This window comes from Danio rerio, chromosome 4, assembly GCF_052040795.2.
Source record: "Danio rerio strain M-AB ecotype USA chromosome 4, GRCz13ab, whole genome shotgun sequence".
NCBI lineage: Eukaryota > Metazoa > Chordata > Actinopteri > Cypriniformes > Danionidae > Danio > Danio rerio.
The window spans coordinates 48,368,634-48,393,537 of NC_141024.2; the positions used below are offsets into that span (position 1 = coordinate 48,368,634).

The window sequence follows — 24,904 nt, forward strand, 5'->3', positions numbered from 1 at the left end:
TTCTTTATTGATCATTATAGAATAGAGAATGACTTTAATGTAGACATGCAGTTAATCCAAACGTGCAAGTCATTAATTGATGACGCTTTGAAGTGACGCTAAAGATACGAGGACGTGTCTTTTCACTTGATTCGATTCCTCGGTCCTTGAGTCTTTTCCTTGCGTCCTTCCCTCGTATCCCGGTGGGGGTGGAAACGAGGAAAGAAAGCAAGGAAAGGAAACGAGGATGCACAAATAAGAAATGAGAAGCACCCGAGCTCTCAGTATATCAGCAGTGAACTCCGTCTCCAATCGCGCACAGGGACAAAAGTAAATAAATAGCCTAAATTAAACGCACTGTACTATACAACTTTTTTTATTGTAGCCTAATAGAAAACGCATTGACACATAATTTCAACATGCTGCTATTTAGCCTACTACTAAATGCCCTGTTTCACTTTATGTTTTAGTAAATAGATAGAATAATAAGTCATTTACATTATAGCCTAATAATGTTTACATTTGTAGTTGTCCATAGCAACCCTAAAAACGTACCTGATTGCCTTGCACATCTAATTAATGGGCACAGTTTTTCGACTATTTTTTTATTTATTTATTTATATTTTTTACTGTGGATGTTATTGAGCTTAGAAATCGGAAACAACACCAGTTCTGCGACAAGATGAACCTTTATTTATATCTCTATCAGACAATACCTATTTTATTTGCCAAAAGAAACAACAGGCAGTAAAAAAATATTAACATAAATATCTTAATGTAGGCATAGGCTATAGTCGCATGCTTTGGCAAACAGTTGAAAATTTTTTTTAATAAAAACGTCATATCGTGCCTAAGCCTTGTAGGCTCAGTCACCCCCACAATTAGAAATTAAATTAGAAAAACAGATATGCCATCCCTCTTTGAGCGAACATAAAGTATGACCAGGCTAAGTGCATGTATGACAAGTGGCCCAATAACCCATGGATTTAGGATTGTCCCCATTCCCCTCAAACTTGAAGCATAACGAAATACTACGCCAGTTGCGACAAAGAAATTCTGGCAAAGTAACCTTAGCCTCGGAACGTAAAAGCGAGGCCAACATGTCTAGAATAGAATAGGCTAAACCAATATGAACGTAAAATTATATGATCGAACTCAAAAGTTTATATTGAACATATGTGTAGCCTAAATAACATAGGCTAATTGGTTCAATATGCCTGACCTTCGGTCTAGTTTGATTTTTTCTTGGCACAATGCAGGAATAAAATAGCATCTACAGTGTCAGGATTCAGACGGGAGCGCCTGCATAGCCACTGCGCCCTGCTGCACTGAAGGAGCGATCGCTCACAGCACTTGTTCCTAATATGCATAGAATTATCTTGGAAAGGTGCTGTAGTCGTGGGAATGACTGGCCTTATTTCTCCCAAAAGGAAGTAGATTTTCCTCTGCTGATCCGTCTATACGGAAGTTTGTAGAGGAATACTTCTGTACTTCATCCAGAATTAGTGTATCCGATTCCTCCTCCCATTCTGTAAAGTCAGTCCTAGGCTTTTTCGTTGGTGCGCCAGCTATGCCTATAAAAACAGTACAACCGCCCGCCCGAATTTAATTAAAATATTATTTTTTCGTAACCTCATCCGCCCGATCCGCGGCTATAACCGCCAACCGCGCATCTCTAATATGAGAATTTAGAAGTGACCAAAATTGCTTGGATATTAGACAATCAAAAAACATATGTAGTAGTGCAGGGGTGGCCAACCCTGTTCCTGGAGAGCCACCTTCCTGCAGATTTCAATTGCATCTCATATCAAACACACCTGCCAGTAATTATCACGTGGTGTTCAGGTCTTAGTTAATTGGTTCAGTTGTGTTTGATATGGGTAGCAACTGAAATCTGCAGGAAGGTGGCTCTCCAGGAACAGGGTTGGCCACCCCTGTAGTAGTGTTTCCTCTGCTTGTTTGCAGAAAGAACAGAAGCTGTTGATGTCCAAAAAATGGAAATACTAGAATTTACAGGGTAGATTTTATGTAAAATTTTAAAATGTATTTCTTTTGCCTTGTTGGAAATGCAATATTACCCAGGTAAAAGCCAGGTTCTATATCCTTAACCAAAGACCTCCAGTAAAACTTTCCTCTAGAAGAAATTTTCCTTTTAAATTAGAAAATTTGTTGCATTTGAAGCTATTGTTACGTTTCTTATCTAACAGACTAACACCTTCTAAAAGCAAATTTACAGTTAAATGTACAGTGACTTTTAACTAGGTGAACTAAACCGGGTAATATTGCCTAACAACTTTATTAAATTCATTAGGAGGAATTGGAAAATAGTGGTAAGTTATTAATGGTTCATGAAAGAATGTTTCCTACATCATCAAACAAGAAAAGGATAAAAATTAATATTATTTTGAAACCAACTATGGAAAAATAACGATTTGTTTCTGATTATAATACCTCGGTTATTCCATATGAAAAATTGGTGGGGAGAAAAATTGTGAACGTAACCAAGCTTCCAAGCAAGCAGACATTGCTGGTGGAATTTAGACAACACTACAGGTAGTTTAGAGGGAAGATAATACATTTTAAGAAGAAACACAACCACCAATTTTAAAAAACTGATAGACATTGGATTGGTTTGGCATCTCTTAATCCAATTAATTTTAAAAATGTAAATGGTGTCAGAAAAATCTAGGAAATTTACAGAAGTGTATTATTTTCGGTGGTCTTCATCACGTGGTAAATTCTGACCATGACGTTGCTGGATTTTGCATCGCTAATGACTCTTGCTTCAGCTGCTGCTCGCGTCTCACTTCTGCTCAACCAGGTAAGTTTAGCCTTTCAAATTGATGAGTTAATGTTTGAGTTCTGTATTAAATTAGCCATAAAGAGTTAAGAATTGAATTCGGTGTTCAATTACACCCATTGTAGTGATTCGCTTGAATTTGCTTGAAGTGTGCTTTTCATATTGCATGAATCATATTGCCAGCATTTTTACTTTAAAATATTATATTAACCCATTGTTTATATCATTAATACATTATCAACAGTTTATCAATTTAACATGTTAATTAATTTCTTTTCACACATCTCTGAGTTATTTGACTTTTTATCTTGTGTGATCAGATCATTGGTTCTGCACTGACACGTTGTTAGTATTTGCTTGCTGAAAGAAAAAAAAATCATCTTTTTAAACATTTTATTTATGCTATTAACATACTACTTGCTGTTTCTTTCTTTGCAGTATTGGATGCCATCTAGTCCTGATTGCATTTTGACTCCAGTTCCAGTCCAGCACAGTTATACCTGCTGATCAAGCACCTGAAGCTACTAAGCAGATGTGTGGGCAGCTGTGAGCCAAACTCTTAGGAACATTGGTTCTCCAGGATGAGGACTGGTCATCACTCCAGTAAGTGATCAATCTAGCATGGCTCCCCCTCAACTGGAAACAGTAACTGGGAACCAAGACTCTGGTTCACACAACTGGTGTGATTTGTTAAGATAATCTAAGAAATATTTTTTATATGAAAATAATTTAATCTTTTTTATAGAATTATCTGTTGTCTAAGACCTGACTCTGGTGGCCAAGAATAAAAATTCTCCTTTCTTCTTCATACAAAACAATCTATCTTACAGGAGCCAAGCTAAATCAAAATAAAATCATCATATTATTTAAACTTTAGTTTTATCTGGTGATTAAAGTTGACATGCAAATTCACTGTGTGCAGACACCTCTGCATGGAAGGCTGTTACGCCGGTCTCACAATGCATGAGCAGTGTATATATTTGAATATAATTGGGATTTTCAGGAATTGCCCAGAAATGGTTTTCTGCATGCACCCATCTATTTGTTTTCTATTTAACTAGTTTGTTGGCAATCTCTCTGTCTCTCTCTCACTCTCTCTCTCTCTCTCTCTCTATCTGAAAAAATAAATAAATCAATCAAAGCCTTAATTTGTTTTAAGTGTTGAAATGTCTAGAACTTTATCATCCTGGAACCAAAAGTTATTTTCTCTAAAAATCTTAAAATAAAAATGGTAGAGAAAATACACACATGAATCATTAGAATAATTTTATGTTGGATGCAAATGCCTTAATTGCAGTTTTACCATCATTGTAATAAATTATATTTTAACATATTCAAATAGAATAGTTAACATATTAATAATGAATAATTATTTACAAGGTTACTTTTATATCTGCATTTTTATAAACTAAAGCAGTTCTGTCCCAAACCTTTGAAGAATAGTCCATGTTGTCTTTATATTTTTAGAGGCCTCATTTTTTACTGACATTACATTATGCTTTCAAAATATGTAATTATGCAATTGAAGTGATATTGTGCTTTTTTCTACATGGTAAAAGTGAACTAGTTTTGTTTTGTGTTAAAGCCACAATGGCCCTGCATAAAAGTACTTTACTGGGACCTTATTGGCACATTTTGTGCCTGGACTCAACTTAGTATTAGTGGGACGTAACTATTTTTTTAATTACTAAATACCCACAGAACATGCTCATAGGACATACTTCTGACCCAGATACTATGCCCCAGTATACCTATACTATGCCCAGTGTGGCCATGTACACTCCACTTTGTGTGGACTTGCTATGGGCCCATAGTGAACTTCTGTTTCGAGTGGGGCAGCCCACAGTTTGGTCTAGCGACATTGTATATGTTTTTGGTATAGACATGTTTGTTTGTTTGGAAATTTGTGCACTAATACTGTACACTCAAGTACATGAAGGTGAGCTTAAGCAAACTGCATAAAAAATTAAAAACTATTTTATAATAGGCTAAGAGAGACAATCTGCTAGTTAAGTGAGACGTCATGCAAAGCGGCTTCCGGGTCCAAGTGCTCTATTCAACTGAATGGGGAGACTCGTGAAATGGTAATAATAACTGTTTACAAAGCGATTTAGTTTCGTAAATCACGATCACAACATATATGTCCATGCCTAATATACAATGGCCAGAAAGTAATTAATTTTTTTATAAATTGTTAAAATTTTGGTATTTGTGATGCAGCAAGCCCAGAGATTATTGCGGACACTGACTTCATAAAAAATTAACTTTAATGTGTGATATGAATAAAAAGTGATCATAAACGAATAATTTCTCAACTCAAACGAGTGGCGGCTTGGACCCGGAAACAGTATTACATACGTCACCAACACGTCACCACTTAACAAGTGAATAGAAAAGCATATCTTAATTAAGATATAAATTGTATCCCATTAAAATATTGTAGAAATTATCCTATAGGAATGGTTCCAAAATATCATGCTTCAATTTTGTCTGTATAAATGTGCAAGTCAGACTGATTTAGATCAGAAGTCCACTACATGTTCATTAACTAATTTCACTATTGAAAGTGCTACAAATAACATAGAAACACCCTAGACAGCACAGCACCACTCCACTGCTCTTTCTGTGACAGCCCGGGGGTTCATGCAGGATTTGAACCCAAGACCTCTCGCAATCGAAGCGAGAATCATACCCCTAGACTAACAAGCCCTGAAGTAGCACCCAGCAATGCCACAAAAAAAAGTCTGTGAAACCGGTCTAAACTACTTTTTGTTCATGTTGTTTTTGTTACGTGCGTCAGCAACCCCCATGGATGCATATTTTAGTTTACAGGCACTAAAAAATGGCCCAGTGGCCTAATGGATAAGGCACCAGCCTTCGAAGCTGGGGATTGTGGGTTCAAGTCCCATCTGGGTCGTTTTTGATGCAGTTCCTTTTAAGTTGGCTGTGCAGCACAATCCAGTGTGACCTTCAAAAAGCTAGGTTCATACCCTTAGGTCAAAAAGACATGACAATGGAAAACTCTTCAGAGAAGCTCTTTTGTCATTAGGTGTACACACCAGATCGTCTGAAAGCAATAGGAATCCTAAAGTGCTGTTTTCTGAGTTACAAGAACTTACAGAGTGATACAACAGATATAGTAAATGCTTGTATTGGCCCAGTGGCTTAATGGATAAGGCATCAACCTTCCAAACTGGAGATTGTGGATTCAAGTCGTGTTTGCTGGGTTACTTTTAAGTTGTGTGAAAAAATCCTGACCACTCGAAGCTTAGGTGTGATGATCTGAGGATAATAGTTAGCTTAGAATTCTCAGACTTGCTGCACACTTCAATTAAGATTCTTCCAATCTTGCTCGAATCTCACTGTCAAGTTAGAAACTAAATGGTTCCGCTAAGCTCTAGTAATGGAGATCTTGACTTCAATTACCCTGTGGCTCTCAACTCACGGTCTCATGTTAGGTGGATGATGATGAAATGCAAACAAGAAAATAGCTGCTGAAAGGTTGTGATTTCAAGTTAATGAGAGTGGCCTTGACTGGAATTCGAAACTCTCAAGACCAGTCATACTATACGCTAGAACCATACCCCAGGACCAGAGACGCGAATGTGAATGATTGCAGAAAGAAAATGTTTGTCCATTAGTTCTTATTTGACGGAATGCAAACTGGCATTGAGATCCTAAAGTGCCGTTTTCCATGCGGTGGCATCTTGTTGAAGGCATACAAGAGATCCTTGATAGAAGACTGGTGACATGGCCCAGTGGCCTAATGGATAAGGCATCAGCCTCCGGAGCTGGGGATTGTGGGTTCAAATCCCATCTGGGTCGTTCTTGAGGGTCTCACTTCTACTTGGGAGCAATGTTTGGTAAATGAAACACAGTAGCTGTGAAAACCTTCTTGAGATGTGTTTGTGTGTCATTAACTTCCTTCATTGTCATCCATATTTCCTGTTATGACTAAAAGAGTAACAAGATTCCTAACACGAAAGGTCATTTTGAATCCTGCATGGTGCCTACAGAGAAGAGACTGCGTAAAACACAAAAATGGTGCTTGCATATAAAGCTGGTGCGTTGTTCAAGATCCATAAACAAATCTAACAACCGAATCATTGCCACTGCTTTTTTGTCTGTATAATTGTACAGGTTAGGCTAATTCAGATTAGAAATCAACTAAATGTTTATTAACTAAAGTCACAGCAAAAGTTGCTTCAATTAACACAGAAACACCAAAGAATCACTGCTTTTTCTGTGACAGACATAGGGCTCGTCTGGGATTTGAACCCAGGACTTCTTGCAACCAAAGCAATAATCATACCCCTAGAGCAATGAGCCCTTTAGAACCACTCTGCAGTGCCACAAAAAATTCTGTGAAACTGGTCCAATCTACTTTTTGTTCATGTTGTTTTTGTTACGTGCGTCAGCAACTCCCTGGATGCATATCTGATTCAGTCCTCCAGCATCTTTTTTTTTCTTCAAATTAAAGTCTTTTACATTAAAATCATTATGAAGTTGGTCTTTTGTTGCTAATAATTTATTTATATTATCTGATATATAACTAATTCTATTATATAGCTTTATCTCTTAACCAGGAGAAGGAGGGAAAATGCACTCACTCACTCAATGCAGTCGAATCACTGAGCAAAAAACAACACATTAAAGGTTACCAAGACATATATCACAACAAGAGAGATCTGTTATGGTACAGGCACAAATCAAGCAACAAAGAAATCAAGAAAGCAACTTTTAATCAGAAACTTCCACACCACAGCACATCAGCTTCTAAATGCACCCACTCTGTCTAAGGTAGGCTCATATTATATATATATATATATATATATATATATATATATATATATATATATATATATATATATATATAGCTGCTGGGCATAGTTAATCTGAAAGCAAGTTGGGCCGCGGTCACACTAGAGTTTGTGCTTGCAAAATTCTTTCGTACAGCGCTGCAAAAACGAGCGAGATAAAACAATATGATTAGACGTTGCTAAAAGCGACTGATTGCTCCATATAGCTCATGTTTTGATCTTCTATTGGTCTCATGCACTCACGTGATGCGAATTTCAAGCTTTGGTCTTACCAGATGCTGCAATCTAATCGTGAGAAAGACACTTGCTCCTGAGCAGATTCGAGCTTGGGGATGTGTTCCTGTCACACCAACAAGTCTGCCGTGAGTTTCAAAGAACACATTATACTGACTATTTGCCAACTTAAATGTACTCTCTCATTTCCAGCAGACACTGAGAAAGCACACACTCAAGCAGATTGGCCGTGTTTAAAACCACATGTGGCAGCGGTGGGATTTGAACCCATGCCCTTGAAGAGACTGGAGCTTAAATCCAGCGCCTTACACCCCTCGGCCACGCTACCCTAGATGGATCTATGCAGTGGTCTCTTTTCTGCCAAATTTTACGGAAGCAGAACAGCAGAGAGGATGCAGAGCTTCCTAGTGAAGCCCTTCAACTTTGGCCAAGGAGTCTACATTTGGATGTGACCTGAAGCGTGCAGTATCACTTTGCAAGTCTGTTTGCTCAAGCAGAGAGGTCATTCTCAAGCATCCTAAAAGGACTGCCTGGCAGCGGTGGGATTAGAACCCACACCCCCGAAAAGACAGGAGCCGAAAACCAGCACCTTAGATCCCTTGGCTACGCTATCTCAGATGACTCCATGCAGTGGTCCCTTTTCTGCCCAATTTTACGGAAGCAGAGAGGACACCCAGCTTCCTAGTGAAGCCCTTCAACTTTGGCCAAGGAGTCTACGTTTGGATGTGAGCGGAAGCATGCAGTATCACTTTGCAAGTCTGTTTGCTCAAGCAGAGAGGTCATCTCAGGCATCCTAAAAGGACTGCCTGGCAGCGGTGGGATTTGAACCCGCAGCCCCGAAGAGACTGGAGCCTGAACGCCAGCTGCCGAAGGATAGTCCGACAATATTTCACAAATGTTGAAGATGAGAGCCAATCGGAGCGATTCGCTCCAACATTGTAGCCAATCACGTTGCAGCGCTTCAACAATTGCAGCCAATCGCGGACCGGAATTCTCAACATTTTCAACATTTGACCAATCAGAGTCGAGACAATGTTGAAGCCGGGGGGGAGGAACCGTTCCAAGAATCACCGCTAGGTGTGCAGTCAAACAGGTTAGCCAGATGTCAATCAATTTTCCGAACTGAGCCGAAGGTACACGAAGGAATGACGCGGTCCTCTGGAGGCGGGTCAGAGGTCAAAATAGTTCATTGATCATCAGTGATATTCAACGAACATCATCATTCGACAGAGCACAGCATCGTTTTGCTTACAGTAAAGGATTTTTTCCGATAGTGATTTCTTAAAAAAGGTAGAAAAACTACACAATTGCACCAATTAATGTTTTAGTGTGTTGTATTTCAAATTTGGATACTTTAATTCAAAACCGTTTAATCTATAGGAGAAAATGTCTGGAAAATCTCATAAAGCCATGTCAGACGCTGACTGGATTTCACGTTTAAAAAAGTTTGCCAGCACAGGAGTGGCCATCAAATGAGGGAAACAGGCCAGCTCCTCGACAAAAAAAGTGGCATGAGATTTATCAAAGGGTGTGTATTTCATTTACATGATATAACGTTTGTTGAAATTTGCTTAACAGAGTATCACTAACTTGTTAGGCTTCAGTACATTCAGTACAGTATCTGTGTAAAACATGTCATACTTGTTTTCTAAATATTAAAGTGTTTTAAATTGCATGTATTTTGAGATTTACGTCGAATAATTTAGTAAGTTTGACCGTTTATGAGAGAGATCTGAAAAGGTGGGGGAAGGGATTATGAGTACAGTATACAGCATGTGGTTTTAAGGCCTGAAATGTTCCTGTCCAGTTCCTTTTATTCTTTTCGTTTTTGGAGATACAAACTGTACGATTACATATTAGACAAATATTAAACACATTCTAGAAACAGTGTTAAATTAATTTACAGAGCTATTGTGTGCTTTATTAAGGGAGTCATTGAGTAAAAATTCTTATTTAGTTATAAAAGTTTTTTGTAATGTCTGGAAAATCTCATAAAGCCATGTCAGACGCTGACTGGATTTCACGTTTGAAAAAGTTTGCCAGCACAGGAGTGGCCATCAAATGAGAGAAACAGGCCAGCTCCTCGACAAAAAAAGTGGCATGAGATTTATCAAAGGGTGTGTATTTCATTTACATGATATAACGTTTGTTGAAATTTGCTTAACAGAGTATCGTTAACTTGTTAGGCTTCAGTACATTCAGTACAGTATCTGTGTAAAACATGTCATACTTGTTTTTAAATATTAAAGTGTTTTAAATTGCATGTATTTTGAGATTTACGTCGAATAATTTAGTAAGTTTGACCGTTTATGAGAGAGATCTGAAAAGGTGGGGGAAGGGATTATGAGTACAGTATACAGCATGTGGTTTTAAGGCCTGAAATGTTCCTGTCCAGTTCCTTTTATTCTTTTCGTTTTTGGAGATACAAACTGTACGATTACATATTAGACAAATATTAAACACATTCTAGAAACAGTGTTAAATTAATTTACAGAGCTATTGTGTGCTTTATTAAGGGAGTCATTGAGTAAAATTTCTTATTTAGTTATAAAAGTTTTTTGTATTGTATAAAATTATTTAATATATCTTTCATGATTTTTTCAGATTGAGAAATGCCCATTGCAATCTCGTGGGCAGAGGACTTTGCTTGGAGGTGTGCTGAAATGCACATGTGGTTTTCACACTCAAAAGGTACATTTTTGAGTCAATATGTGTTTATTTTTATTTACTAGAATGCCTTTCCTTTTTCATGATTATATGTATTTTTGTGATTTATTTTCAGCAGAGTACTGCTTCTGCTGCTCCAGCACAAACGGTGCAACAACCTGCCCCTACTGTACCTGCTCAGGAGGTGATGGAGACGAGACAACTTGAGGCCCAGCCCCAGCCCCCGTCTACTCCATCAGTGGCATCAAAGATTTCACCGCAATTGTCAATGGTACATTTTTTTAAAAATCAAAAGAAAAGACAATTTCAGTGTTTCAAGTGTTCAAGGTGCTCAAAGTTCAGTTCAAAGTTCAAACATAGGAGAGAAAAGAACAAAAAGCAATAAAAAAGTTGAGGTGTTGCTAGAGACATGCTTCTTTTCACACCTCTTGCACAGTGGGGGGTAGCAGACACTTGCTGATTGGTCGGTTTGAGTTTCTGTGATTGGATTAAATTACATGGTCAGGTCATGGTCAGGGTCACAGTTTTTAAAGCTACATTTTAACCTCTTGTCTTCAGATAATGATACATAATAAACACTAATAGTAAATACTTTGTTTCGATTTTAAGTGTAAGCTAAAATTTGTACTTTTTCTAAACAACGAGTCTGAGGTATTATCTTGAAAAAGTAATTATTTTAAAATATATATATGTATATATATAATTTTGCTACCACAGGTATGATACTATTTTTTCTTCTGGGAAAAAATCTTATTTGTTTTATTTCGAATACATTTTTCAAGGTCAATATTATGAGCCTCTTTAAGCTTTTTTTTTTTTTTTTTTTTTGGCATAGTCTACAAAACAAACCATCGTTATACAATAACTTGCCTAATTACCCTAACCTGCCTATTTAACCTAATTTACCTAGTTAAACCTTCAAATGTCACTTTAAGTGGTATAAAAGTGTCTTGAAGAATATCTAGTCAAATATTATTTACTGTCATCAGGGCAAAGATAAAATAAAACAGTTCTTAGGAATGAGTTATTAAAACTTTGATGTTTAAAAAAATGTGCTGAACAAATCTTCTCTCCATTAAACAGAAATTGGTGGAAAAAAATTAAAAAGCGGGCTAATAAATCAGACTTCAACTGTATATAACACATAGTGTGATGTTGTAATATACAATGTATGTTTTTGTTGAAATGCATGATGTAATAATAGTACAATAATACTGTATAACATAATGCAATACTTTATTCCTTTGGTAGTAAAAAAAAATATTTGTTTGCATATTGCTCCTTGATCCAGAAAACTATAATTTTAATCAAAGCCTAATGTGTCACATTTATTTGCAATGAACCAGTTGTCTAATTAAATCTATTCTAACTTATATCTTATTTCTACCTGTAAAAGTAGCAGAGGGTGGTAGTAAAAAACAGCTTGAACTCGAAACACTGTAGAGAAATCAAACTGATTGTACAACTGACATATAGAAAGATAGTTTCTAATTGCTTGAAATTTAATGTGATATACACTAATGTTCAAAAAATTATTATTGTTAAAATATAAAAGCTTAATATTACTCATATTTTGCAAGAATTCTATTGTGTTTGATTTGCTCATAAATTAAGTAGATTTTATTTGATTTGAATTGTTTGAATAAATTATTCTTTATTTATTTAATTTGCCTATATTATTATTTCACATTATTCCAGTTTTTACTAAATATTTTATCAAATAAATGTAGCCTTGATAAACATAATTAAAACATAAAAAAAAATACATTGAGCAGATCGCAAACCTTTGAACAGTAGTGTACATTTTGCCATTGTGAACACAGTGTTTTTAATGAAATGCTTTTTGTCTTGCCCTTTTTGAGTTCACCAAACCAAGATTTTCCGGATCCCACATTGCTGCAGCAAAGCCAAATCTTAGTGTGGCTAGAAGACCATCACAGGTTGACGTTCAGCCCAGTTCAGCAGTGTGTAGTGCTTCTACACCAAGCACGGCTGTAAGTATTGTCATAATCCACATAGCTTTCTGAGAGAATTTGGTATAATCATTTGTTTTACGTAAATTCTTATTTTTATTAAGTACAGTCACATTAAATCTCAATAAAACATCTCTGTAGTATTATTTTAGTGCATAAAAACATATATATTAAAAATAAGCACCATTCTTTAAACTTTTTGTTCTGCATAGAAGCGCTGTGACAAAATTTTACAGTTTAGCAGCAATCATTCATTTCCAATGTATTTTATACATTAATGTTCAAATAAAGTAATGGTTGCAAAAAATTCTGATTAGTTAATGTTACTTATAGATATATATTTACAAAATGCACTTTGTTATACTGCTTGTTTGTACAGACACAGGACCTTCAAGTTTCTGCCCCCGTCCTCACATCCACTGCGGCAGTGACCAGTTCCACAGAGCCGTCCGGCATTGTCTCAGTAAGTAATTTCATATTTTCTGTCCAAAAAAGGTAATTTGGTTTGCATTTTTGCTGCCCCAGCTGAATTCACACAAAGTGGTTTTAAGACCAGCCAATTAAATTGACTTGATGTTAATTATCTAAGCTTGATATATGTATAAATGTTAACAAAATAAAGAGAGGAAAAAATAAAGCAAAGAATCATAAAAATTACGCCTTCTGTTGTTGATATTTTATGTTCACAGTAGTAAAAGAAAAGAAAATGGATGGAAAAGAAGTAGAAACGAAAAAGGGAAATAAATATATTGGAAAATACTTTTGCTTCTTTAAAGAAAATGTTTATTGGTGAAATTCTATTAATGATTTTTGGAATTGAAAAACATAATAAGGTATTTAAAAACAATCACTTAAAATCAAAGGTATTTAGATTATAATCATGATATCATGTGAGGGTACTCACTCAAATATGTAAGGTGCATTTACATTACCAGACTAAAGGTTTTATCTATTTTCCTTCACAGACTGCACCTTCTGGGTCTTTGTTGCAAGCTCCATCAGCTGTTCCACTTCCGCGCCTTTGGGCTGAAACCTTGCCACCAGAGGACCACAAGTGGATTGCCAGCAGGCTTTTTAAAATGGGGTCCAAAGGAAAGCCAGAGCTTCGAGACAACCTCCAGCTCTGGTATTACCCTCCACAGCCTGCACTAACATACAATCAGGCTCCAGCTCCAGACAGATTTTTCTGTCATTCACTTTTTCTGTGGATGCCATACAAGCTGTGGAGGGTCAAAGTACTTTGCCCTAATCCTGCATGTGGACAGCATCAGCTGACAGGTGGAGGTCTGCACAAAAGGGCACGGCAGGTTCTGGACATCGACAGGATGTACAACATGGTTACAGAAACCCTCATCTGTACCAAGTGCAAAGCCTCGCATGTGTCCTGGAGTCAGACTGTCTTGCAGCAGCTGGATCTTGGCCATCGCTCAGAGTTTCGGGTCATTCTCACACAGAAGTGAGTAATTGAACACCTTTATTCCTCGTGCAGTTGTCAACCTGTCATCACAGATATATGAAAATACTTTACAAATTATATATATATATAATTTTATAATAAAAAATTTAATATGCTATTTTTTTTTGTTGTGCTTTCATTAGGCTGTTGACTACCAAAATATTCCGGCCTTCCAGCATGTGGACAGGCTGGCTGAATATCTGGTTGAGCTCCGGACCCACAAAAGCCTTAGCCTCACCAGCCAGGAGGCCAACGAGATTATTGGTCTTTGGCAAAGCCTGCATGACCAAGACAAGAAGCGGGTGTGTATGCAGCTCGACACCAGAAGCGACTGCTGAGTGGGCGATTTAAAACACCCAAGAAGCCCACTCACACCCCTGGCGTGGAGAGCACCACCAGATGTGTGCTGGGTGCAAGCAGTGCTCCTGCTCAGTGGCCTGACTGTTGCCGTCTTGTGGAGACCATCTTTATTAGGCTTTGTACCATCCACCGTAGTCCCAAGCGAAAAGGCAAGGGAACCCTTTCAAGATGGTCTCTGATCCTGCAAGACTACCGCAGGATTAGGCAACTCGTACTGGGCAACAGCTTGGTAATGGGAGGTACATCCATGCAGCTGGTTGAGGTAAACCAGAATACCCTGATTCAGTGGTTTAATAACAGACAGAAGAAACAGGAGCTGTCTGTGCTGCTTCAGGGTATTCAGTTGCCTCAACCCCTCCCAGAAGCCCAGGAACCTCTCCCAGATGCCAAAAGTCTTCGGACAGAGCCAGACCAACCGGGAGAGCAGCACCAGTATGTGTTGCCAGAGAGCACAGCAGGTCAGGCAAGGCAGAGGCAGACATCTGTTGGACGACCCCCACTTAGACCCAAGGCACCAGTACAGACCCAGGTCATATTTACACCACCAGCACCTGGAGCATCGCTGCAGATGGTACCCAACATATACATCCCAGCAACACCAGGGTACCAGGGTATGCCGATGTTTCAGGGTGTACCAATGTTCCAGGCTGTGCCAATGGTCCAGGGAATCCCTATGGCCCAGGGTATCCCGATGATGCAAGGAGTGCAGATGGCCCAGGGTATCCCAATGGTGCAGGGGATGCCACTCAGACAGCCACCCCTTCAGCCAACAATGTCCAGTACCAGCTCACAGCCTGCTGCATCACCGTCCACATCTGGAGCCATTCCCAAAAGACCGTACCGGAGAACTGTTCAAGCGAACACTTGTAAAAAGTGTGGGCAGTTCAAAACAAATGCCACAGGCCATAGCCAACTCAGGGGCAGGGTGTACTGCCCACAGACTGAAACTTTAACTAAAGAAGAGTGGCTAGAGGAAATGAAAAGGACCAACCCAAAATAATGTGTTTGTTTGTTTGTGTATGTATATAGTGTAATAGTTCTTCAGTTTATTCAATTTCACTTGCTGTTAGTTTATATTTTTATTTCACATTTTCTTTAAATAGTGTATTTATTTTGTTGACATTTTATTTAACTTTTATATTATTTATGTGTGTGTGTGTGTGTGTATAGTGTTTACAGTTTATAACCATAATAATTCAATTTATTCTATTTCACTTGTTTTTTTTGCACATTTTACTTTTTAATAATTTATTTTGTTAACATTTTATTTAACTTATTTATTATTTATATATGTGTGTGTATTTATATAGTTTATAACCATAATAGTTCTACAGTTTATTCTATTTCACTTGTTGTTGGTTTCTATTTTATTGCGCATTTTATTTAAATAGTGTATTTATTTTGTTAACATTTTATTTAATTTATTATTTATATATATATGTGTGTGTGTGTGTGTGTGTACAGAGTGTATAAAGTTTACAACCATAATAGATCTTCAATTTATACTATTTCACTTGTTGGTTTCTATTTTATTTCACATTTTATAAAAATAATTTATTTTGTTAACATTTTATTTAAGTGTTTATTATTTATGTGTATGTCTATAGTTTATACACTTTATAACCATAATAGTTCTTCAATTACCTTGTTTGACTCTGTTTTATTGCACTTTTTATTTAAATAGTTTATTTTGTTGACATTTTATTTAACTTATTTATTATTTATATGTGTGTGTATGTATAAAGTGTATACAGGTTACAACCATAATAGTTAAATTTATTCTATTTCACTTATTGTTGGTTTCTAAATTTATTTAACATTTTATTTAATTTGTTAATTTTGTATTTATTCTGTTAATATTTAACATTTAATTTTTCAGAATTTTTATTCCATGTTCATTACTGTTTTGTTGACCATTGTTAAATAAATATTGCATTAATAAATGTCCTTGACTTTTAAGTCCACTTTGTGTCGGTTTCTGTTTGTATTTAACGTTTTATTAACATTGTTTATTTATATTGTTAATACTGTATTATTAATAACTAATTTATTATTTTTACATTTTCTACTCTATATTCATTACTGTTCTGTTGACAATTGTTAGATAAATATTGCATAAATAAATAACTGACTACTTGACTTTTAATTCCATATACACTATGCACACTATATACACACACATATATATATATATATATATATATGTATATATGTGTGTGTGTGTGTACACTATATGACATTTCTATAGATCATTTGTACATCAAAATACAGAACAATAATAACCATAAGCATAACAATGCTACAACAACTACTAAATAGTGACACATTCAAGTTAGTATGCTTTATTTTTCATGAAAGAATGTCAAAAAACACAAGAATAAAGCGCTTAGGCATATTTTATTTACCTTGGAGCATTACACATTTAAACAGTTAGTTTATTGAGTAATAATTAACCAATAACAATAAAGCGTCTTTAGCTGGATTCGAACCCCGGTCTTGGTGAGCACCTGCAATAGAAATCAATGTAACTCAAATTGCGTTGTTTTAACACAGAACAGTATCACTATGCGTGACTTAAAGCAGGTGCAGGGAAGGCGTGTCCGGGAAGCTTAGAATTCGCCCTTTCCTTTCTTCGTTTTTTCCCCCTCTTCTTCCCTTTTTCTCTTTTTTTCTTCCCCCCTTTCTTCCCTTCTTCCCCTTCTTTGTTGGACGATTGTTCCCCAGCTTGAACGCAGCGCCTTAGACCGCTCGGCCACGCTACCTTACAAAGCTGCTTTCCCTGAGCAGTTTCGACACCAACTTGTTTCAAGTAGCGCAACAGCTCTGGGAAATCAGTTCAATTTAGCCATGCCTAGCTGGAGCTCCTCCACAAAGAAAGAGACCTCCTTAATACCAGCTTAGGAAGCACTCCCACCTTCCTGTCAACCACAGTTCTGTCTCTATTTGAGCACACCTCAAGGCATTTGAAGTCTTCTCCTTACGGCAGCCAGCTGCGATGCATTTAAGCACCTGATTACAAGGTAACTGTTATTTCACAAAAGAGTGAAAGTTACTGATTCCATCACAGCAGACCCCACGTTGTTGTTGTTATTATATTCAAATCCAGTTATAGAGTATTACTACTCTAATTGTGAATCTTTACTGTTCCTGTTTCAATAGGGTGTTCTTGCTAAAAGGAGCAATGGCAGAGAGAGACTTCCAGTGCAGACTTTAAGATGCTGCAATCTAATCGTGGAAAAGACACTTGCTCCTGAGCAGATTCAAGCTTGGGGATGTGTTGCTGTCACACCAACGAGTCTGCCGTGAGTTTCAAAGAACACATTATACTGACTAGTTGACGACTTAAATTTACTCTCTCACTTCCAGCGTTCACTGCGAACGCGCACACATTAAAGCCGTTTGGCTGTGTTTAAAACCACATCTGGCAGCGGTGGGATTCGAACCCACGCCCCCGAAGAGACTGGAGCCTAAATCCAGCGCCTTAGACCCCTCGGCCACACTACCCTAGATGAATTCATGCAGTGGTCCCTTTTCTGCCCAATTTTACGGAAGCAGAACAGCAGAGAGGACGCAGAGCTTCCTAGTGAAGCCCTTCAACTTTGGCCAAGGAGTCTACATTTGGATGTGAGCGGAAGCATGCAGCATCTCTTCGCAAGTCTGTTTGCTCAAGCAGAGAGGTCATTCTCAAGCATCCTAAAAGGACTGCCTGGCAGCGGTGGGATTCGAACCCACACCCCCAAAGAGACTGGAGCCTTAATCCAGCGTCTTAGACCGCTCGGCCACGCTACCTTACAAAGCCACTTTCCCTGAGCAGTTTCGACACCAACTTGTTTCAAGTAGCGCAACAGCTCTGGGAAATCAGTTCAATTTAGCCATGCCTAGCTGGAGCTCCTCCACAAAGAAAGAGACCTCCTTAATACCAGCTTAGGAAGCACTCCCACCTTCCTATTAACCACAGTTCTGTCTCTATTTGAGCACACCTCAAGGCATTTGAAGTCTTCTCCTTACGGCAGCCAGCTGCGATGCATTTAAGCACCTGATTACAAGGTAACTGTTATTTCACAAAAGAGTGAGTTACTGATTCCATCACAGCAGACCCCACATTGTTGTTGTTATTATATTCAAATCCAGTTATAGAGTATTACTACTCTAATTGTGAATCTTTACTGTTCCTGTTTCAATAGGGTGCTCTTGCTAAAAGGAGCAATGGCAAAGAGAGACCTCCAGTGCAGACTTTGTTAAGATGCTGCAATCTAATCGTGGGAAAGACACTTGCTCCTGAGCAGATTCAAGCTTTTTTTTTTTTTTTTTTTCTTTATTAAAAAATACATCATCAACAATCATGACATTTATACATACAAATATTTAAAAGATAAAATATTTAAAAATCTCCAGGTAAGAAAACTTCAAAACCAGTCCAAGTTTGTACAATATATGGATTATTTTTTGTAATAGATTTTTCAAAAATGTCCATCTTTTCATACATTTTGCAATAGTCATATATAACCATTATTTCCTCAGTAACAATCTGTTTGTACAACAAAACCAATGGAATTTCTTTTTTCTTTTGTTTCATAATATTTCTTCTTTTCCATATTGTAAATCTTGCAAGAGTCAACATATAATTAAGAGCAAACTTATTTTTTGTTTTCCCATTAAAACCAAATAAAAACAGTGCATCCCATTCTTTTAAAATAATGTTTTCATCATGCAGAAAATTACATACCATTGTTTTCAACATCTTCATAAAATCACTCAACTTTTTACAATTTAAAATAGGTGTAACACACCTTCCTTTTTTTCCAAACACACTTTACACAAATCATCTTGTGATACCCCAATCTTTTTAAAGATGATCTCTGTCATTATGCAGTTGTGTCTTCACATAAAATCAAAGTTTTCCAATGCTGGACTTTTTAAAATTGATCTTACATTTTTCCATATGTTTGAAGTATCAAAGTTTTCAAATAACTTTTCCCAAAATTCTCTTGATTTAGGTTTTTTAAACACAGTGTTACACAAACATGTATAAAACATCTTGATAGGACAATCATTGATACTAATTTTATCTTCATCCATTTTTAAAAAAACTTTTATTTTTCTATTTTCAGTTTCTTTTTCATTCTCTTCAATAGTTTTGATCCAGTGATCTGGTAATGCTAATCTTAACTTCTTGTATTGATCTTCAATTTTTTCTTTATCATCTACATCTTCTATTTCCTCCAGTGTATCTATTATTGCTTGAGTCGGTAAAAACCCAGGTTTTATTTCATATAAAATGTCTTTTACTTGTCTAAAACCCACTGCATACCAGTTCTCATAAAACATTTGCTTTTTGCTTTTATTGTTCTGATTTAAAAATTGGGGTTGCTGTAAATAAAGTTTTCTCCCTTCAATCTCAGTTTGTATATTATTATAAAAGCATTTCCATGTTCTCAACAACTTTTTATAAAACTCAGGAATATTTTCTATCATGCGGTCTTTAAATGCCATCCATAAGAAATCATCTCCTATTTGTCCACATTTATTAATAAAATAACTCATTATGCTTTTCCATGGAATATTGTCTTCATTTAAAAACTTTTTTAATGTTTTAATTCTCATGCTTTTCATTCTTATCCATGGATCTATAAGTCCTAGTCCTCCCTCATCCACCTTTCCAATGATAGTGTTATATGCAATTTTAGATGGTTTATCATCCCATAAAAACTTTAAAATCATAGTTTTTATTTTCTTATACACCCACGTAGGTAGACTAACAACACTTAAAACATACCACATCTTAGATAGAAAAAGAGAATTTAATACTAGTACTTTTCCTTTTAAAAACAACACTCTCTGTTTCCAAAAACATAATCTTTTTTCCATTTTATTTATAAGTTCATCCCAAATTATTTCTCTAATTTTAATTTCATCATATCCCAGTGTAATGCCTAAGATCTTTATGTAATTTTTTTGTTTTTTATATTCCCAATTTCCTTGTGGAACGTCTACTTTTCCCATCTTCATATATTCAGTTTTTTCTTTATGTACTTTTGCTCCCGATACTCGACAATATTTATCAAATATTTCCATAGCTTTTCCAACACTTTTAAAATCTTTTAAAAATAGAGTGGTATCATCAGCATACTGGAAAATTTTCTGCTCTGTTCTATTGATTTCTATTTTAAACCCTTTAATTTCCTTTTCTCCATTTATAGCTAAGCCTAAAGGTTCAGCAACTAATGTGTATAATAACGCTGATAAAGGACATCCTTGTCTTATAGATCTAGAAATCTCAATGTAGTCTGTTAAAAATCCATTTATTTTAAAACAACTAAAAATATCTGTATAAAAACATTTTATCCACTTAATAAAATTCTCACCAAAGCCAAATTTCTGGATTATGTCAAATAAATAGCTATGCTCAACTCTATCAAAAGCCTTTTCTAGATCTATGCTGAATAAAAATCCTTCATCTTTTTTTTTCTTTTATATACCAGATTAAATCTCTGATGCTTGTTACTGTGTCTGCTATATCTCTACCTATAACACCATAAGCCTGGTTAGTAGTAATAAGAGTGGGAACTATCTTTTTAAGCCTGTTTGCTAAAATCTTTGCTAATATTTTATAATCTGTATTAAGCATACTTAAAGGTCTATAATTTTGTAAATCATCTTTATCACCTTTATTTTTATAAATTATTTTAATCATTCCTTTCTTCATACTCTCACTCAACTGTCTTTTTTCAAAAATAGCAATAAAAAGTTCCTTTAAAATTGGAATTAAAACATCTTTAAAAGTCTTATAAAATTCGGATGACAAACCATCTAAACCAGGGCTTTTCCCATTACTTAACTGTGTTATAGCTTCGTTTATCTCATCTTCAGTTATATCACCATCACACAGTTTTTTATCCTCTTCACTTACTTTAACCTTTATTTGATTCAATAAAAAATCCTTATCTTCTTCATGAACTCCTTTTGCTTTAAACAAAGTTTCATAGAAATCTTTTACGGTTCTTAAAATACTTTCTTTATCTTTGACAGTTTTCTCTTTTGTTGAGAGATTCTTTATCAAATCTGCTTTTTGTCGTGTTTTTTCAAGATCATAAAAGAACTTTGTACTTCTTTCTCCTTCCACTGTATTTTTTATCTTACTTCTTATTCTAGCTCCCATACATTTTTCCTCTTCTAGTTTTTTCAGTTTCTCTTCTAATATCACTATTCTCCTAATATCCATATTTCCTTCTGTTATCTTTTCCATTTCATTCTCCCATTCTTTGTTTAATTGTCTTTCTTTAGCTCTTTTGGCTTTCTGCATTTTCTTTGAACATTCTTTTGAAAATCTTTTGGCCTCTAATTTTACATTGTCCCACCACACACTTATTTCTTCATCATATAACTCATCATTTACACTATTAATAATAATGTTTTCCATTTCAATTTTATAAAAATCATTCTTTAAAAGCTCTGTATTAAACACCCATACACCTGGTCCTCTTTCAACTCCACTGAAATCCATCATTACATACAGAAAATCATGGTCACTACAGCTAAAAATCTTGTAAAAAATATTTGAAATAAAAGATTCTAAATTTCTTGTACATAAAACATAGTCTAATCTACTTTGTTTTAAAACTGTATTTACCCACTGCCTTCTTGAGTATTCTCTTTTGGCTCTATTTCTCTCTCTCCATACATCTACATATTTATGTTTTTCACTCATATTTTTCAGTTCTCTTCTTCCAACATCTGCTCTATAAACCATATGATCATCTACATCTATTCTTTCTAAAACAGTATTAAAATCTCCTAAAACAATAACATTATTCCATCCACTCATTAAAACACTTAGATCTTTTAAAAAAGTAACTCTTTCCAAGTCTTCATTTGGAGCATGTATGTTACATATTGTTATTTCTTCATCCTTATTCATAATTTTAATAGTTAAAATCCTTCCATAATTATCTTTAAATAAGACATCAAATGTATATCCTTTTCCCCTTCTAATTAATATTGCCATGCCTTTTTTCTTATTTGGGTCATTATTATACAATATTTCCCCATCCCAACATTTTTTTAAATCATTAACAATGTTTTCATTCCATCCAGTCTCTTGTATACATATAACATCACATTTTTCTGTTAAAGCAATTACATTTTCAAACTTCACTTTGGATGACAGCCCTCTTACATTAATTGAAACCAAACATAAGTTGTTCATTAGAAATATAAAAGAAAACAAGCCATCCAAGCAAAAGAAAATCCAAATGAAACAAATCATCAATCATTTGTAATTTTTATGATCTAAAATCTTAGATCAGTTCTGTCAGTTTTTAGTTTTGCTTTTGCTTCCTTTCGTAATTTCTGTTTCTTAAGCACTTGCTGAATATTTAATTGTACAGTTTTTCTGCGCCTTCTGTTTATGCTGTCTATTGTTCTGTCTTTGGTCCCAATATTTATTTCTTCATTATCATCATCATCGCTTACCTCTTCCTCAATTCTGCTTTCTGTATTTTCACCTGCTGCTCCTTGTTCTTCTTCCATGTTGTGTCCATTGTCTTTCATTAGATGTTGTGCCTCAGTCTCTGCTGCATCTCCTTCATCCTCTTCACTCATGGCCTGCTCCTCTTCTTGTTCATTCAAATCATCCGGTGGTAATTCCTGTACTTCCTCTTCCCGTTCTTCATTGCTTGATTTCTCCATTTGTTTGTTCGTTTCCATAACTCCAGTCTCTTCCTCATCCGATTCACATCTGCACCACAATATTGTCTTTTTGCAGCCTTGGCACCGTGGGGCTTTACAGTCCCGCGCAAAATGCCCCTGCTCCAGACATTCTCTACACACAAATTGTGGGCAGTCTTTTTTTTCATGTTCAGCACTTCCACATAATCTGCATGTTTTTATCTGCTGATCATGTATGACTCTAAAATATTTTGGTCCTTCCTCTGTATCAAACTTTACATTGTAAGGAAGACTCATAACTTCTTTTGGAAATTTCACCCTGATAAACCTTGTTCCATCAGCCACAGTTGTTCCTGGATGATATCTTCTTCTCAGAGGGAGAATTGGAGAAACTCCCCAGTCCACAAGCTTTTGGATGATTTCACTATCTTGAATATAGTTTGGTAAATTTAAGAAAGAAACCATTCTCTCAGTTGCACAAAGTTTTGATATTTGACAGAATTGTTGGTTAATCATTAGTCCATTCATTAAGTGATCACAGTTCGTTTCATTTTCCATAGTTAGTTCATAGTCAAAATTGGATTTTTTCCTCAGTCCAAACAATTTTCCAATTCCAGTCTTATCTTCCACAGCCTTTATAATCATAGTTACAGTGATATTTTCAGGATCTTTCACAGTCATTGTCAGAGTTGTTTCTTTTTTATATTGTCGCTGAAATCTAGCTTGACTTTTCAGTTTGTTTATCATCTCATTTCTATGACTTGTTTGTTGGCTGTTTTCCAAGTGTTCAGCATTTGCTTTACCTTTAGTTTGTTGCATTTCTCCACTTCCTTCTCTACTTGTGTCTGATTTATTTTTCCTCCTTCTTGCCACAACAGTTGCCCATGTGTCATTATCGTCAATGGCGTTGTTTGAATCTCTTGAATTGTTGTTTTCAGGAGTAGCTTTGTCCATGCTGCCATAGTCCATTTTCAGTTCCAGTTCCTTTACCAAAGTGTCCATCCTTTCAAAACGTTTTAACCCCAAACAGATAACACTGTCTGGGGTTTAACTAAAACTAAACAAAATTAACACAATTTAATTTAAGCCAAATCAAGAAACAAAATCAAAATGGGAGAGCCTTTCTCTCCCTACTGCCACCTCACACTTCCTTGAAAGCACTGACTCAGTCAAACTCAAGGGGGCGTTGCCAGGGTGGTATGGCCGTAAACGAAAGAGGCCGTCAAGAGTTGGCTATTTAAATCAGGCGCAGCACCAGGGAACGAGCGCAGCTCAGCTGGCATCGACACAGCACCGACAGAAACAATGCCCTTGAAGGCGAGAAAAAAAATAATGGCAGCGAAGCTGTGACACGGGAAGTCTATCAGCTGCCAAATGAAGGACTTCGAAAAGCTTACAGCACCTGGTATTCCCAGGCGGTTTCCCATCCAAGTACTAACCAGGCCCGACCCTGCTTTACTTCCGAGTTCAGATGAGATCGGGTATTTCTTTTTTTTTATTTTATTTTTTTATTAAAAAATAATTACATTACATTAACATTTAAATACTTCAAGAAATTTCACAAAACAATTACATTAAAATAAACATTCTTCATAACATAACATGCTCTTTGGGCATTTTCCACTTTAAACCATTTAAAACATTATACACTTCATCATTAAACACATCATAAAAGCTTGGTAACATATCTTCTCCTTTAAAATACCAGTACAGTCTTTCTATGTATCTTTCCATTTTTCGTTTTAGTACATTCCACACATTTAAAACAACTTTTTCCTGTTTTGCTACATTTCTTCTTTCCCACACACATTTTTTAATCATCATTATAAGAAGATTTACAAACTTTTTGTTTTTGTTTTGCATATTCCATCCGAACATCACAAGAGTATTCCATTCCAATTGTTCTTCATCCCAATCTTTCAATAAATCTTTTAGCATTTTTTGGCAT

The 24,904-nt window shown here is 35.9% G+C and overlaps 1 protein-coding gene and 5 non-coding genes across 6 annotated transcripts in view; 2 read left to right on the top strand and 4 right to left on the bottom strand.

Moving 5' to 3' along the window:
• Positions 1–24,904, bottom strand: part of LOC141381647 (uncharacterized) — a 751,802-nt gene that overhangs the window by 674,717 nt on the left and 52,181 nt on the right. The window lies entirely within an intron of this gene.
• Positions 5,624–5,696, top strand: trnar-ucg (transfer RNA arginine (anticodon UCG)). Its single transcript has one exon. It is a non-coding gene; the product is annotated as a tRNA-Arg (tRNA).
• On the top strand, positions 6,532–6,604 carry trnaq-cug (transfer RNA glutamine (anticodon CUG)). Its single transcript has one exon. It is a non-coding gene; the product is annotated as a tRNA-Arg (tRNA).
• Positions 8,080–8,161, bottom strand: trnal-uaa (transfer RNA leucine (anticodon UAA)). The gene has a single exon. It is a non-coding gene; the product is annotated as a tRNA-Leu (tRNA).
• On the bottom strand, positions 17,712–17,793 carry trnal-uag (transfer RNA leucine (anticodon UAG)). Its single transcript has one exon. It is a non-coding gene; the product is annotated as a tRNA-Leu (tRNA).
• trnal-aag (transfer RNA leucine (anticodon AAG)) lies at positions 17,997–18,078 on the bottom strand. Its single transcript has one exon. It is a non-coding gene; the product is annotated as a tRNA-Leu (tRNA).